This window comes from Sus scrofa, chromosome 15, assembly GCF_054392235.1.
Source record: "Sus scrofa isolate SSC_HxYL_T2T_F1_AM1 chromosome 15, Sscrofa_HxYL_maternal_Yorkshire_Landrace_v2.0, whole genome shotgun sequence".
Taxonomy (NCBI): Eukaryota; Metazoa; Chordata; class Mammalia; order Artiodactyla; family Suidae; genus Sus; species Sus scrofa.
This window is the reverse complement of record NC_139397.1, coordinates 71,681,750-71,697,057: the sequence shown is the minus strand read 5'-3', so window position 1 is coordinate 71,697,057 and position 15,308 is coordinate 71,681,750. Positions and strand designations below refer to the sequence as shown.

Below are 15,308 nucleotides of genomic sequence, written 5' to 3'. Positions count from 1 at the left end.
AAAGAATCATAAAAATGGTGAACAAACTGTCACAACATTGTAAACCAACTCTAATAGAAAATTTTTTTAGGAGTTCCCGTCGTGGCGCAGTGGTTAACGAATCCGACTAGGAACCATGAGGTTGCGGGTTCGATCCCTGCCCTTGCTCAGTGGGTTAACGATCTGGCGTTGCCGTGAGCTGTGGTGTAGGTTGCAGACGTGGCTCGGATCCCGCGTTGCTGTGGCTCTGGTGTAGGCCGGCGGCTACAGCTCCGATTCAACCCCTAGCCTGGGAACCTCCATATGCCACGGGAGCGGCCCAAGAAGTAGCAACAATAACAACAACAAAAAAAAAAAAAAAAAATTTTTTTAAATAAAAACTGTGAACAAAGTGTACCTCTGATGAGAGGAATGAGGCAATGCTGTATATGTATCAGAAAACAGAATGACTATTCAGGCCTATTGCACCTTTCTATACTACCTAGGTTTTTAAAAACAATTTGCAAGCATTATAATCTATTATTTATTTATTTATAAATCAACAGATACTATTTGGAGGCCGAGACAATGGACCTCTTTTGTTTTCCACTTTAGCATTTTTAGGTATTCTCTTCAAGGCACACAGGTTTGGAAGGTTAGCAAAATGGAGCATAAGTCCAAGTGCCCAAAAGAGCACTGGGAAGAACAGAAGAGTTCTCCCTCATTTAACTTTTCCCACCTCTAAGTATGGCTCAGGTCTCACAAACCTTAGTCATCCTATATTCCAGCATGTCCAAAGTCATCATCTGAAAGTTCTTAACCTCTTTGCAATTGTTTGCCAATTCATGCTATCTGTCCTCACCAAAAAAAGGAAAGATGTTTTTCATCTTTCCCCATCTTTCTCTCATATATCCAGGTACTCAAACATACAGTCAAAATGAACTAAGGCCGAAAGTCAGTCTCTTCCCTTCCTCCCACTGGATATGCCTGCGCTCACTGCTGCTGGGAGACAGTGAAGGGACAGTGAGGGGATGAGCCTGAGGGCAGCTGACTATTGAGAAGGCAGCGCCAACACTGAGTCACCGGGAAACCTATACCCATACAAAGCTTTCCATTAGGCAAAATGATAGGCTTCTTTATTATTTAAACTGGGTTGAACTGGCTTCCTGCAACTTGCAGCCCAAAACATTCTGAAACAATCATTTGGAGTTCCCATTGTGGCACAGTGGGTTAAGAATCCAACTGCAGTGGCTCAGGTCGCCAAGGAGGCGCAGCTTCAACGCCCAGCACAGCGAAGTAGGTTAAAGATCTGGCATTACCACAGCTGTGAGGCAGGTTGCAGCTACAGCTTGGATTTCATCCCTGGCCCAGGAACTTTCAAGTGCTATGGGTGCAGCAGAAAAAGAAACAAAAAAAATTTTTTTAATAAAGCCATCATTTGCAGAGTTCATCAGTTAACGAACCCGACTAGGATTCATGAGGACTCAGGTTGGATCCCTGGCCTCACTAAGAGGGTTAAAGATCTGATGTTGCCGTGAACTGTGGTATAGGTCACAGACTCGGCTTGGATCTTGCATTGTTGTGGCTGTGGTGTAGACCTGCAGCTGTAACAGATTCAACTCCTAGCCTGGGAACTTCAATATGCCTCAGGTGCAGCCCTAAAAAGCAAGCAAGCAAGCAAACAAAAAAAAAACAATAATTTGCTTCCAAAAGGATCACATAGAGAAATAATACCAACATATTTTCATTCAACAAATATTCTTTGAATATCTAATGTGTGCCCAGCCTTGCAGTAGGCATTAAGGATACAGCACTGACCAAACCAAAATTCCTGCTTTATATAGCTTCCACTCTAATGGCAGAAACAAGTTAAATCTGTAAGTTAAAAAGATAGGGGATGGTATATTATTACCTCAGAATACAAAACTGCTAGGGTGTAATTATGTATTCATTCATGCCAAATCTTGGATATTTATACTAAAACTTCATGCCATCATAACATACACCCTCAGTGTGTATTTCACGTCAAAAGGAAAATAGTTGGGAATAGGCCAAAAACTACTTGTAGGTATTGGGAGCCACTGAGTTACAATACAAATATAAAATCTCGGTGAAATGCTGTCACACAACTTTGCTGATACTTTACAAGCTGGTGGTTGTGGAACCAAGAGTGTAAAAATGTGGAGTAACAGGAAAGGGTCTCCTGAACTTTTGTGGTAAGTTTTTTAACATCTCTAATGACTCTTGATATTAATTTGGCTGCACTTGCTGACATTCATGACAGTCAAAATGTCAGCTCAGCCTAACAATGAAATTAAGAACAGCTCCAATAATTCACAGGTCTTCAAGAATCCAAGGCCAACAACTTTGTGTGCCTATAAGATTAATACCACCACCAGTAGCATCCACAGAGAAAGAAAGAGTTCCTTAAGGACCTAGAGATTTCCTGCAATAAATTTCATGGGTCAACATCTGAGTTGCCAGATACTGTGTTTCTTTGTATTCTTTCCTGTTTCCCTGAGGTGAAGTGAGATTTCTTTTACTTTTCAGGTAGATAAGGGATGTCAACAAGGGAAAACTGAAAAGCTGACTTGGAAATCAACTTCAGGCCACTTGAGCCAAGATTCAAAACAGAAAAAAACTTCTACATTGAGAGGACATTATAAACATATCTTTGGTACGCCCACATAAAATAGTTCAAAACTATTAAAAAGAGGGAAAATTATTACAACAAGGTATAAAGAAAAAAAGAAACTTAAACTGAAATTAGCAACAGAAGCTAATGACCCCTTTTTTTGGGCGGAGGGGGCGCACCCTCAGCATATGGAAGTTCCCAGGCCAGGGCTCAAATCGGAGCTGCAGTTGCCAGCCTACATACACAGCAATACCAGATCTGAGCCACATGTGCAACCTACACCACAGCTCGTGGCAACGCCAAATCCTTAAGACACTGAGCAAGGCCTGGGACTGCACCCACATCCTCATGGATACTAGTTGGGTTCGTGACCCGCTGAGCCACAACGGGAACTCCAAAAACTCGTGACTTTTTGAAAAAGGGTAATTGTTCTATGCATTCAAGGAGCTTCTTATCTGGTATCACCCTGTCTACTGTCGTTCACTACATGGAACAATCTCACATGCCCAGATTTTTCTCTCTAATACTGGTCTCCTCTAAAAGGAAGCAGTACTTCTTGAAAATGAGCTGGTTACAATTCACGGACAGGATACCTCAAGATGTGCCTAAGATGTCTTACTGGTAAAACACAAAGATGAAAAAAAAAAAAAAAAAAACAAAAAAACACAAAGATGCTTTCAGGAATGCCTTTAGAAATGATTTTTAGGGAGTTCCCGTTGTGGCGCAGTGGTTAACGAATCCGACTAGGAACCATGAGGTTGCGGGTTCGGTCCCTGCCCTTGCTCAGTGGGTTAACGATCTGGCGTCGCCGTGAGCTGTGGTGTAGGTTGCAGACGCGGCTCGGATCCCGCGTTGCTGTGGCTCTGGCGTAGGCCGGTGGCTACAGCTCTGATTCGACCCCTAGCCTGGGAACCTCCATGTGCCGCGGGAGCGGCCCAAGAAACAGCAACAACAACAAAAAAAAAAAGACAAAAAATAATAATAATAATAAAAAATAAAGCTTCCGACAAAAGTCTAAAAAAAAAAAAAATTTTTAAAGAGGAGTTCCTGTGGTGGCACAGTGGAAACAAATCTGACTGGGAACCATGAGGTTGCAGGTTCGACCCCTGGCCTCACTCAGTGGGTTAAGGATCCAGCATTGCCATGAGCTGTGGTGTAGGTGGCAGACGCAGCTCGGATCTGGTGTTGCTGTGGCTGTAATGTCGGCCAGCAGCTGCAGCTCCGATTCGACCCCTAGCCTGGGAACCTCCATATGCCAGAGGTGGGACCCTAAAAAGACAAAAGAAAAAAAAAATTTTAAAGAGGCAGCACTAGAGGATTAAAATCAGCCAATCAACTTAGTTCAGAATTTCAAAAAGTAAATGTTAAATGATGTTGCTTACAAAAAAAAGTTAACTAGCTGAAAAAAGGGCATCTAATGGCCAAACTGTGGCAATATGAATGCCAACGTGAAAATAATAATTATGTATCATTAGAACCAACTGAGGCTAAAAGGCATCCTAGCAACTGGAGGGGGGAAAAAAAAGTTAAGCACTCTGATTTGAATAATTCCTTTCCCTCACTAGATAGTTCAAACAGTTACTGCACTGATAATAAGCTATATGTTGTGTTTACTAAGATGTCACGATTCCTCTCTTAAGACCAGCCTAGTGCTCTGAATTAAAGATTGAAACATACTGAAACACAGAGAAGACTGCAAAACAGGTTGCAAACCAAACCCAAACGTAAGCTGCTGGGGAGAATGACTCCTAGATGCATATCCTCAGGAAGGTACTGCATTTGGTTACCTGTACCTGCTGGGCAGGCACTTATAAGCCAATCTCCCAAAGTCAGAAGCAGCCAAGAGGATATTAAACAAACTTCCTAAAGTGCGTGTGGGACCTTCACTAGGATCAGGCACCATCATCAGCCAAGAGGCACCTTCTCAGGGGACTGAGGCTGGGCATTTTATATCTGGCAGAGACTGAAAGAGGCAGTCATCTGAGGGCAGAAAAGTGAGTTCTTGTCCTCCATTAAAAAGATGTGTGTCCTTTGTGACTCTTCCATCCTTTTCTGTCAGGACCATGTTGGCATCATATCACCTCATGGCGCATACTGCCTCATCAGAAGGAGGACGCTTGCCTCTGGCTCCCAACCCATAAGCAAGATACAACACACAACAGACCCCCACACTGGGCTGTATAAATAAGAGACACCAAGGGCAACAAGTACTTAAATAAGCAGCTGTCTGTTTCTGCTCTTAAATGACCCACCTTCCCTATGCTGGACCACAGCTAAATCTATCTAGAGTTGCCCCCAGCCAAACTCCTCCAATGTAGCCTGAATACTGGCCACAAGGCAGAGGAGGAGGAAACACTACCTGTCACTCAGCCTACCTGCTCTCAGCTTTATAGAGTATTCACATACCACTGCCTAAAACAGGTACCCTACTCATGAGCCTAGATCAGATCCTGCTGGCCTGCCTTGCTAGGAGGTTACTTAGGACTGGTGCTCAGAGGGAGTTAAAAGAAAATGGCAAACTTTAAATACCCATCCTCCCATTATTCCCCTCTACAATACATAAAAATATTACTTATTTCTGGAAAATACATATTTCTTGTCACTAAACACTACACTTCACATAAGAGTTACTGTTAAAGAGAGAAAACAATTAATGTCACTTTTAACAGTGACATTAAAATGAGGATCCACCAGCAATGCCACAAAGCTGCAGCACAGGTCGCAGATGTGGCTCAGAGCTGGTGTTTCTATGGCTGTGGTGTAGGCCAGCAGATGCAGCTCCAATTCAAATCCCAGCCTGGGAACTTCCCTATGTCACAGGTGTAGCCCTAAAAAGAAAAAAGATGAGTTCCCGTCATGGTACCGAGGAAACAAAACTGACTAGGAACTATGAGGCTGCAAGTTCGACCTATGGCCTTGATCAGTGGGTTAAGGATCCGGCGTTGCCATGAGCTGTGGTGTAGATGGCAGACGCAGCTTGGGTCCTGCGTGGCTGTGGCATAGGCCCATAGCTGTAGCTCCAATTAGACCCCTAGCCTGGGAACCTCCATATGCTGCAGGTGTGGCCTTAAAAAGACAAAAGACAAAAAAAAGACAAGAAAAAAGAAAAAAAATTTTATTTGATTTTAGTTTTTGCTTTTTAGGGACACACCCGCGGCATATGGAGATGCCCAGGCCGGGGGGGGGGGGGGGGTTCAATCAGAGCTACAGCTACCAGCCTAAGCCACAGTCATAGCAATGTCAGATCTGAGCTTCGTCTGTGACCTATGCCACAGCTCACGGCAACACCAGATCCTTAACCCACTGAGCTAAGCCCACATCCTCATGGATCCTAGTCGGGTTCATTAACTGCTGAGCCTCAATGGGAACTCTGAGAAAGAAAAATTTTAAATGAGGATCCAAGACAAAAGATCTATCAGTAACATAAAGATCACCCACACTAGTGACTGTTTTACTATTTCCAACATTAACAACAGATTAAAGACCTAACTCTGCTTTCTCCTAAAAATGCATCTAAGATGAGAGTTAAAAGGAAAACAAGACATAAATCCACAAAGACGAAGAGAGTGGCAGCAGAGACAAAAGCAGATGAGATGCTAAGAACACTATGAAAGTTCTAAAGCAAAAGGACAAGAAGTAACTAATATAAAATTCAGCTTCCTTTTCATGTGTTAACAAGAAGCCAAAACATAGCAAGCCAACTCTAGCCATGGAACACGGCAAAGATTCAGAAACCAGAGCTAAGAGATAATCCTGAAGGTGGGGAAGAATATCAAAATGTACTGAAGATCACTATGCTCTCTATACATGCAGGCAACCACCCTCCCCAATTCTGAGGATTTCCTTCCTGGGAAAGCTGAAACAGAGGCTCTAGCTTTGGGGACACCAGGGGGAGCTCAGAGTGGAAATGAGATGCCACACTTAGAGAAGTAACAAAGTGCAAGTCTTAAACTCCCCATCCTCTTCCTTTACTTGATTCGACTTTCTAGCTCTGGGCAAAGGGCACAGCCCAAAGCTCAATGATACTCCCCCCACACACACACCCCCAAAAAAAGCCAGTCTCTGCCTAAAACCCTACAGGAAAGCTCACCAAGTGATAAACTTTAAACAAATACACAAACTTTTCAACCAGTTTTTTTAATCTCTCTCTTAGGAACAGATAACATGCATCATCAAACATCTGCGGAAAGCCAAGAGATAAGAGACTGAAAAAAAATAAAAGCAGAAAAACTCAGAAATGGAATTCCTATTTTGACTCAGTGGGTTAAGAACTCAACATAGGTGTCGTTGAGGAGGCAGGTTTGATCCCTGGCCTCAATCAGTGGGTTAAAGATTCAGCATTGCCGCAAGCTGCAGTGTAGGTCACAAATGTGCCTCAGATCTGGCGTTGCTGTGGCTGTGGTGTAGGCCTACAGTTACAGCTTCAATTTGACCCCTAGCCCGGAACTTCCATATGCCGTAGGTGCCATAGGTGCAGCTGCAAAAAAAAAAAAAAAAAAAAAAAAACTCAAAAACTTCATAAGAATCAAAGACAATGCAAGGAGCAAAGAAAAACCTTAAAAATTTCTGTTATCAAAGAAATGATAAACAATACTGTATCAAAGAAAAAACCAAAATGATCTGAAGTAGGAACATACAGAGCTCTCAGTTAAAAACACTTTTGCAAATTTTAAAATAGAAGTGCTGAGGAGTTTCCCTTGTGGCTCAGCAGGTTAAGAACCTGATGCTGCCTCTGTGAGGATGCGGGTTAGATCCCTGGCCCCAGTTTCATAAATAAACCAGAAAGAAAATACTATACAAACATTTCCCTGAACAGGACAACACATTTCTATACCCAAGAGCTTCAATGAATGTCCAGCAAGATGAATTTTAAAAGCTCCTCAGTAAGGTTTATAATGAAATTTCAGAACTCTAGGGACAAAGAATAGAACCTAAAAACTTCCCCGAGGAAAAAGACGAAAAAAAAGGTCACAAAAGGATAAGCAAAACATTAGGGCATCTTTATCAAAAGTGTGGGAAGCTGGAAGGCAATGGGTCAATATTTGCAAAATGCCAAGAGGAAATTTTCAAGCCAGAATCCCATACCCAGTCAAATAATAAATCAAGAGGTAAAAAGATTTATGCACATGCTGAAAGATTTAAGACTTAAACTCCATGTACTCTACCATGTTTCCAGAACCTAGTGAAAAAATGTATTCCATCAAAATGAGAGCATAAACCACAAGCAATTAGGGGAGCCAATAAGGAACCAAGAGAAAGAAAATGCCCAGGATGCAGGTGAAGGCAGGCCCAGGAAGTCACTGTGCCACATGCCTGGGGAACAAAATCAGGCCTGACTGGAGAAGGATGGAGGGTTCTGGTGGAGTTAACAAAAACTGACATAAGAGTTTCTGGTAGACTCAAGAAGAATATCTACAGGAAGGAAAAGTCTTCTTTGGCAGGAAGTAAAAGACTACATCTAAATGAAGAGCAGGAGTTCCACTGTGGAGCATTAGGTTAAGGAACCAGTGTTGTCAATGCAGCTGTCTGGGTCTCTGCTGTGGTGCAGGTTCCATCCCTTGTCCAGGAACTTCTTCATGCCATGGGCATGGCCAAAAACAAAACATGTTTAAATCCTGGCTCAATGACTTATAAACTATCTTGAGCAAGTTACTGAACTTTCCCAAGCCTTAGTTTCTTCATCCATAAAATGAGGATACTAATACCTCCTTGATAGGATTTTGGAAAACTGGGTGAAATAACTTGCATTTGCATGGTGCCTGACAGTTACTAAATTCAACAAATGGTAGCTGTTCCAAAAGCAATTATTACTACTATTATTGCTATTTCTTCACTACCCACCTAACTGAAATTTACCCAAAACATTCTAGAAGAGAGAAGCACATCAGGCTGCTTCTCAAATGACTTAGGAAACTTAATTAAGATGCCCTTGACTTTTCAAAATTTGAACACATCCCTGGCGGGGGGGGGGGGGGGGGGCAGTCAAACCAAAAAACCCTCCCAGAATATGTTAAGTAAATTAGTCTCTGAAGGAACAGGAATACTTTTTTAATGTACTTTGCTGAATTCTACTCTCCATAACTTATTTCAACATTTCACTATTACTTATACCCTGGAGCAGGATCTAATGCATAAACTAAATTTCATCAGATAAAGTCTAAGTCCTGTTGTTGGTCCCTAGAGAGTAAAATGCCAGCAAAGTGGCTATAAAATAGCCACATTACTCACATGCCAATAAAATCTACAGGAAGTTTTAAAAGCATATTCAACATCTCAAGTTATGTTAAATACGAACTCAAGTCACTTTAAAAAGCACTGAGGAGTTCCCGTTGTGGCGCAGTGGTTAACGAATCCAACTAGGAACCATGAGGTTGTGGGTTCGGTCCCTGCCCTTGCTCAGATGGTTAACGATCCAGCGTTGCCGTGAGCTGTGGTGTAGGTTGCAGACGAGGCTCGGATCCCACGTTGCTGTGGCTCTGGTGTAGGCCGGAGACTACAGCTCCAATTAGACCCATAGCCTGGGAACCTCCATATGCCGAGGGAGCGGCCCAAGAAATGGCAAAAAGACCAAAAAAAAAAAAAGGCACTGAGTCCAAAGGGACAAATTTAAGAGGTAGAAAGGGAATCTGTCAATTCTGAGCTGAAGGCCCACTTTGCCTGATTCCTCTAGTTAATAATATCTTCCCAAGGAATACTATGACTACCTCAAGAATGGTATCTGTTCTTTCTATACCACTGACCTACACACTTCACAAAATTCAGTCCCTGAGATTATCAGGAACTTTACTTAGAGGATGTGTTAACTAGAGAAACTAGTATTTTAGCTAAAAAGTTATTTCCTTATCAAAGAGACAAAAACCCTGTTCTTCAAGGACTCCAAAAAAACACAGGGGACAAGAAGGATCATGTGACCCATCATCATTTAGAGGTCAGTTCATATGCGGTGTTGGCCATTTCCAGATAGCAATCACGTCTTAACAACAAGCCCAACATAAGCACTCATCAAAGGACAGACTAGGAGTTCCCCCTGTGGCACAGTGGAGATCTGGCCTTGTCTCTGTGGCGGTATAGGTTCAATCCCTGGGGCAATGGGTTAAGGATGTGTCACTGCCACAGCTAGGTCAAAACTGCAGTTCAGATTCTTTTTTTCTTCTGTTTATTTGGTTTTTTTTAAGGGCAGCACCTGCAGCATGTAGAAGTTTCCAGGCTAGGGGTCAAATAGGAGCCACAGACACACAGAATCCGAACCGCATCTGTACCCAATGAGCTTGCCAGATCCTTACCCCTTGATCGAGGCCAGGGATTGAACCCACATCCTCACAGACACTATGTCAGGTTCCTAACCCTTTGAGTCATAAAGGGAACTCATGCAGCTCACATTGGATCCCTGGCCTGGGAATCTCCATATGCCACAGGTACCCAAAAAAAAAAAGGACTAAAACAAAGAGGCAACAAAGTTCAACCTTCTGCCCTAATGATCAAATTCAGAAGCAAATATACAACCAATAAAACACAGTAAAATATGACTGGTTCAACTAATCCACTTTTTGTAACTTTTTTTTTTTTTTCTTTTTGCTATTTCTTTGGGCCGCTCCCACGGCATATGGAGGTTCCCAGGCTAGGGGTCGAATTGGAGCTGTAGCCCCTGGCCTACACCAGAGCCACAGCAACCCAGGATCCGAGCCGCGTCTGCAACCTACACCACAGCTCACGGCAATGCCGGATCGTTAACCATCTGAGCAAGGGCAGGGACCGAACCCGCAACCTCATGGTTCCCAGTCAGATTCGTTAACCACTGCGCCACGACGGGAACTCCTTTGTAACATTTTTAATAGGCTTTTTTTACTCAGCAATTTTTGGTAATTCTGTAAGTTCTTTATATATCCAATTAAGAAAGAAAAGAGAAAGAATCCAAATATTAAGGTAGGATAGCAAGCTGGGAAGTACAGCAAGCAAACCTTCTAGAAGGAGTCAAGAAAAACCTCTATCTTCCCTGGAAGTAATAAGACTCCCTCAAAAGTGGCCTCTATTCCTTCTATACCACTGACCTACACATTTCCCAAATTCAGTCCTTCTCAGGAAATTTACCCACAGAGTGTGCTAACACCATTAAAAACAAGCTAGTGAGAGAGTTCCTGCTGTGGCCCAACAGAACTGGGAGCTCTGGGACGAAGATTTGATCCTCCGGCCAGGGCTGCAACTGCATCTGATCCTTAGACTAGGAATTACAAACGCCCAGGGCAGCCAAAAAAGAAAAAGAAACAGGAGTTCTCATCGTGGCACAGTGGTTAACGAATCTGACTAGGAGCCATGAGGTTGTGGGTTCGATCCCTGGCCTTGCTCAGTGGGTTAAAGGATCCAGTGTTGCTGTGAGCTGTGGTGTAGGTCACAGACGTGGCTTGGATCTGGCATTGCTGTGGCTCTGGCGTAGACTGGCCGCTATAGCTCTGATTAGACCCCTAGCCTGGGACCGTCCATATGCCGCGGGAAGCAGCCCTAGAAAAAGCAAAAAGACAAAAAAAAGAAAAGAAAGAAACAAAAACATGATAGTAAAGAACTGTTGTTGATTTCTGAGTTCTTTTCTGCAGCCTCCTTCAGGAAGCATTTACTGACCAGCTACATCATGCCAGACATTCTTATCTGCCAGGATAATCCTGCAACATATGTTTGACTCCTGCCTTTAGAGATCAGTCTGTTGTGGGGGGGGGGGGGTGTTGTTAAATAAAGACATCACTACCACACAGAGTCAACACCAGGGACAAGGGAAGCCCAGACAGGCACCTGCTCAGCCAGGATGTCTTTTCCCAACACCCACTTCCTATCTACACCATCAGCCCCAGCCCAGGGTTAGGAACTTCCTGGACCCAGGCAACACTGAACACAAGAGAACCAGCAGCAGGGGCAGTCTCGCTGCACACGCACATATACACAGATATTTTGGTCATTAATTTGTGAGACAAATATTAAGGGTCGTAAACAATCAGGGAATTGACACTCCCAGCTTGGGCCCGAATTCCCTCTGTGAATTCAGACAAGTCACTTCCTGCCCCGGCACTGGTTTCCTTAAAAAACAAACAAACAGAACTATCTAGACGTCCCTTCCTTTAGGCAAAAGCGTCTCTCCCTCTCGCAGTGGCTCCACTCGGTCCTAGTCAGTGAAGGCACTAGAAATGTGAAAGTTTCTCACGAGTCAATGGCATTTGGAATTAACCACGTTCCCATCTATTTTTTTTTTTTTTTTTGACACTATGACCGCCCCACCTCATTCTTTTCTCTCACTCACCCTGAAAACCTGGAAGTTTACTATTGGGTCACTTATGAAGCGTCTTCTATGTAAATTTCTCTACTTTTGAGTTAAAAACGAACAAAAAACACTATTCTGACGCGAAATGAAAACCCCTAACTTCTGTGGCTCCCAGTGTGGTTAGGTCAGAGGATCAAACGTGAGAGAAAAAAAAAATACAATACAAAACCAAGCAACTACAAAAAACACTGCAAACCCGAGGGTAGGAGAAACGACGCTGAGGCAGGCCCCACCCGCGAACACAAAGCTTCAAGGCCAGTCCGGACTCCTTAAGGATGCGACCTCCCGGCAAGAAGGAAAACAAAAAGAGCCCAAATCCCCCAAACCAGAGACCGCAGGGGCGGAGACCCGCGCTTAGCGGGCAGAAAGACTGCTGGCCAGCGGGAAGCACCCTCTGGGAGAGCAGCAAGACTGCGCGGGGGGGGGGGGTCCGCTCTGGAGGGCCCTCAGACGGATGGCTCTAGGGGAGGTTCAGGAGGAACTAGAAGGAAGGGTAAAGGGAGTCCGCTGGGAAGGGGTGGCAAGCAGACGGCTCTAGGCGAGTCTCCGAAGGACCGGGGAGGGGAGGGTCCGCTCCGGAGAGGGTGCGGGCGAGCAGCTCTAGGTGAGGCTCCGGAGGAACAGGCTGGGGGAAAAGATGAGTCCGCTCGGGAGAGGGCACAGGCGGGCAGGTCTAGGAGAGGCTCCAGCGAGACTTCAGAGGGGAGAAGGGAGGGGGAAAGACAGGACAGAGAGAAAAAGGAGGAGCATAGAAGAGGAGAGAAAGAAGGAGAGGCACTCGGGTCGGGGAGTGGGGGGTGCACGGACGGCGTCTCCTGAGGGAGGCTCCGGAGGGACCGCCGGCGGGGTAGGGAAGGGGGGGCGGGCCTGAGGTTCCCTTAGAGGGGCGCAGAGTGGGTAGGCCCGGCCTGTGGGGGGGTCCGCGTCTTCCGGTCCGGATGGGAACAACAGGAACATTCACCTGCAAAGCCTCCGGCCGCGGCCCGGTACCAGAGAAGGAAGGGAGCACAAGGACACTGCCTGGCTCCTCGGCTCAACTGCCTGACGCCAGCGTCCAGGTCGCCGTCCGACGTCACGCCTCCTTGGCGCGCATGCGCACGGCACGCACGGGGCGGGGCGGGCTTAAGTTTCAGCTAGAAAGGCGCTGTAAACCCTGAAGGTGCTTGTAGATACCACCTTCCAATAAGAGGAGGCGAGCAGGGTTTCTTTGAGGAACTAGTGACTCAAAAACTGCGGCGGGGAAAGCACTGTGACTGTCATAAACTTGCTTGTGCAACTGTAAATTGATGCAATCCTGGAGTAAAATTTGATAATATCGAGAGTTTTAAAATAGTTCTTTTTTTTTTTTTTTTCTTTTTTCCACTTCTTGGGCCAGTCCCGCGACATATAGAGGTTCCCAGGCTAGGGGTCTAATCGGAGCTGTAGCCGCTGGCCTATGCCAGAGCCACAGCGACGTGGGACCCGAGCCTTGTCTGCAACCTACACCACAGATGACGGCAACGCCAGATCCTTAACCCACTGAGCAAGGCCAGGAATCGAACCAGCAACCTCATGGTTCCTAGTCAGATTTGTTAACCACTGAGCCATGACGGGAACTCCTCCTTACTTTTTTTTAATTTTATTGGCATATAATTGGCTTACAAAGTTATGTAAAATAGTTAATACTCTTTAAACCAGTAATTATTTGAGTCCGCTATTCTATAATAAACAGGAACTCCAGCCAAAAATTGTTTACAAGGATGTACATCAGATATTTAAGAAATGGAAATTAAAACACTCCTGGAGTTCCTGTCGTGGCTCAGTGGTTAACGAATCCAACTAGGAACCATGAGGTTGTGGGTTCCATCCCTGGCCTTGCTCAGTGGGTTAAGGATCTGGCATTGTCGTGAGCTATGGTGTAGGTCGCGGACAGGGCTTGGATCCTGCGTTCCTGTGGCTGTGGTATAGGCCGGTGGCTACAGCTCTGATTGGAGCCCTAGACTGGGAACCTCCATATGCCGCAAGTGTAGTCCTAAACACAAAAAGACAAAAAAAAAAAAAAAAAAAAAGAAAAAAAGAAAGAAAAACCACTCCTGACTAGGAGTTCCCGTTGTGGTTCAGCAGATTAAGAATCTGACATAGTCTTTGTGAGGATAGGAGTTAGATCCCTAGCCTCTATCAGTAGGCTAAGAATCTGGCTGTTACTGTTGCTGCAAGCTGCGGTATAGGCTGCAAATGTGGCTTGGATCCAGTGTTGCTGTGGCTGTGGTATAGGTCTCAGCTGCAGTTCCTATTTGACACCCTAGCCCAGGAACTTCCATATGCTGCAGGTGCAGCAGTAAAAAGAAAAAAAAAAAATCCTGAACACACTACTATATATAAAATAGAGAAGGAATAGGATTTACTGTATAACACAGGGAGTAAGACTCAATATCTCATAGTAAGCTATAATGGAAAATAATCTGAAAATTATATATATAATACATATACATACATCTAAATTACTTTGCAACACACCTGAAACTGATAGTGTTATATATCAACTATACTTTAAAAAAATGCTGAGATACAATTTCATACCTATCTGTGGCAAAAATGTAGAAGTTCATCTTAAATATGACAAAAAAGTAAAACCACCAGAGCTCATTTCTTACTGGGGATAGGTAGTGTAGCTTGTTTCAAACACTTTGAAGAACAACTCAGCACTACCTAGTAAGTTTTAAGGTGCAGGTACCCTATGACTAAACAATTCTACTTTATGTAAGTGCCTTAAAGCAGCTTTTTTTTTTTTTTTTTTTTTTTTTTTTTTGGTCTTTTTACCTTTTCTAGGGCCGCTCCCTCGGCATATGGAGGTTCCCAGGCTAGGGGTCGAATCGGAGCTGTAGCCGCCAGCCTACGCCAGAGCCACGTCTGCAACCTACACCACAGCTCAGGGCAAAGCCGGATCGTTAATCATCTGAGCAAGGGCAGGGACCAAACCCACAACCTCATGGTTCCTAGTCAGATTCGTTAACCACTGCGCCACGACGGGAACTCTAAAGCAGTATTTTCAAACTGTTTGACTTTTTCAAACTGTTTGAAGTAAAATAATAAATTTGCTTTGTAATACAGTACATAACACACGTGTCAAAGATTTTATATGAAAAATGTTTTACAAAACAATATTTACCTTACTCTGGTGCCACACACTCTGCATTTTTATTTTCCAGTCTAGCTCATTTTTAATTTTATTTTATTTTTTATTTTTCATTTTGCTTTTAAGGGCCACACCCATCACATAGGGAGGTTCCCAGGCTAGGGGCTGAGTCAGAGCCACAGGCACCAGCCTACCCCACAGCCACAGCAATGCAGGATCCTAGCCAAATCTGTGACCTACACCACAGCTCACAGCAATGTTGGATCCTTAACCCACTGTGTGAGGCCAGGGATTAA

General features: G+C 44.3%; 1 protein-coding gene across 13 annotated transcripts in view; it reads right to left on the bottom strand.

Annotated features, from left to right (window-relative positions):
• Window positions 1-12,936, bottom strand: part of PLEKHB2 (pleckstrin homology domain containing B2) — a 60,729-nt gene extending 47,793 nt beyond the window's left edge. For all 13 annotated transcript variants that reach the window (XR_014829992.1, XR_014829988.1, XR_014829989.1 and 10 more), the window contains exon 1: window positions 12,859-12,936. The gene's annotated coding sequence lies outside the window, so the exon portion shown is untranslated. The remainder of the gene's footprint in view (window positions 1-12,858) is intronic.
• Between the last annotated feature and the right edge of the window lie 2,372 nt (window positions 12,937-15,308).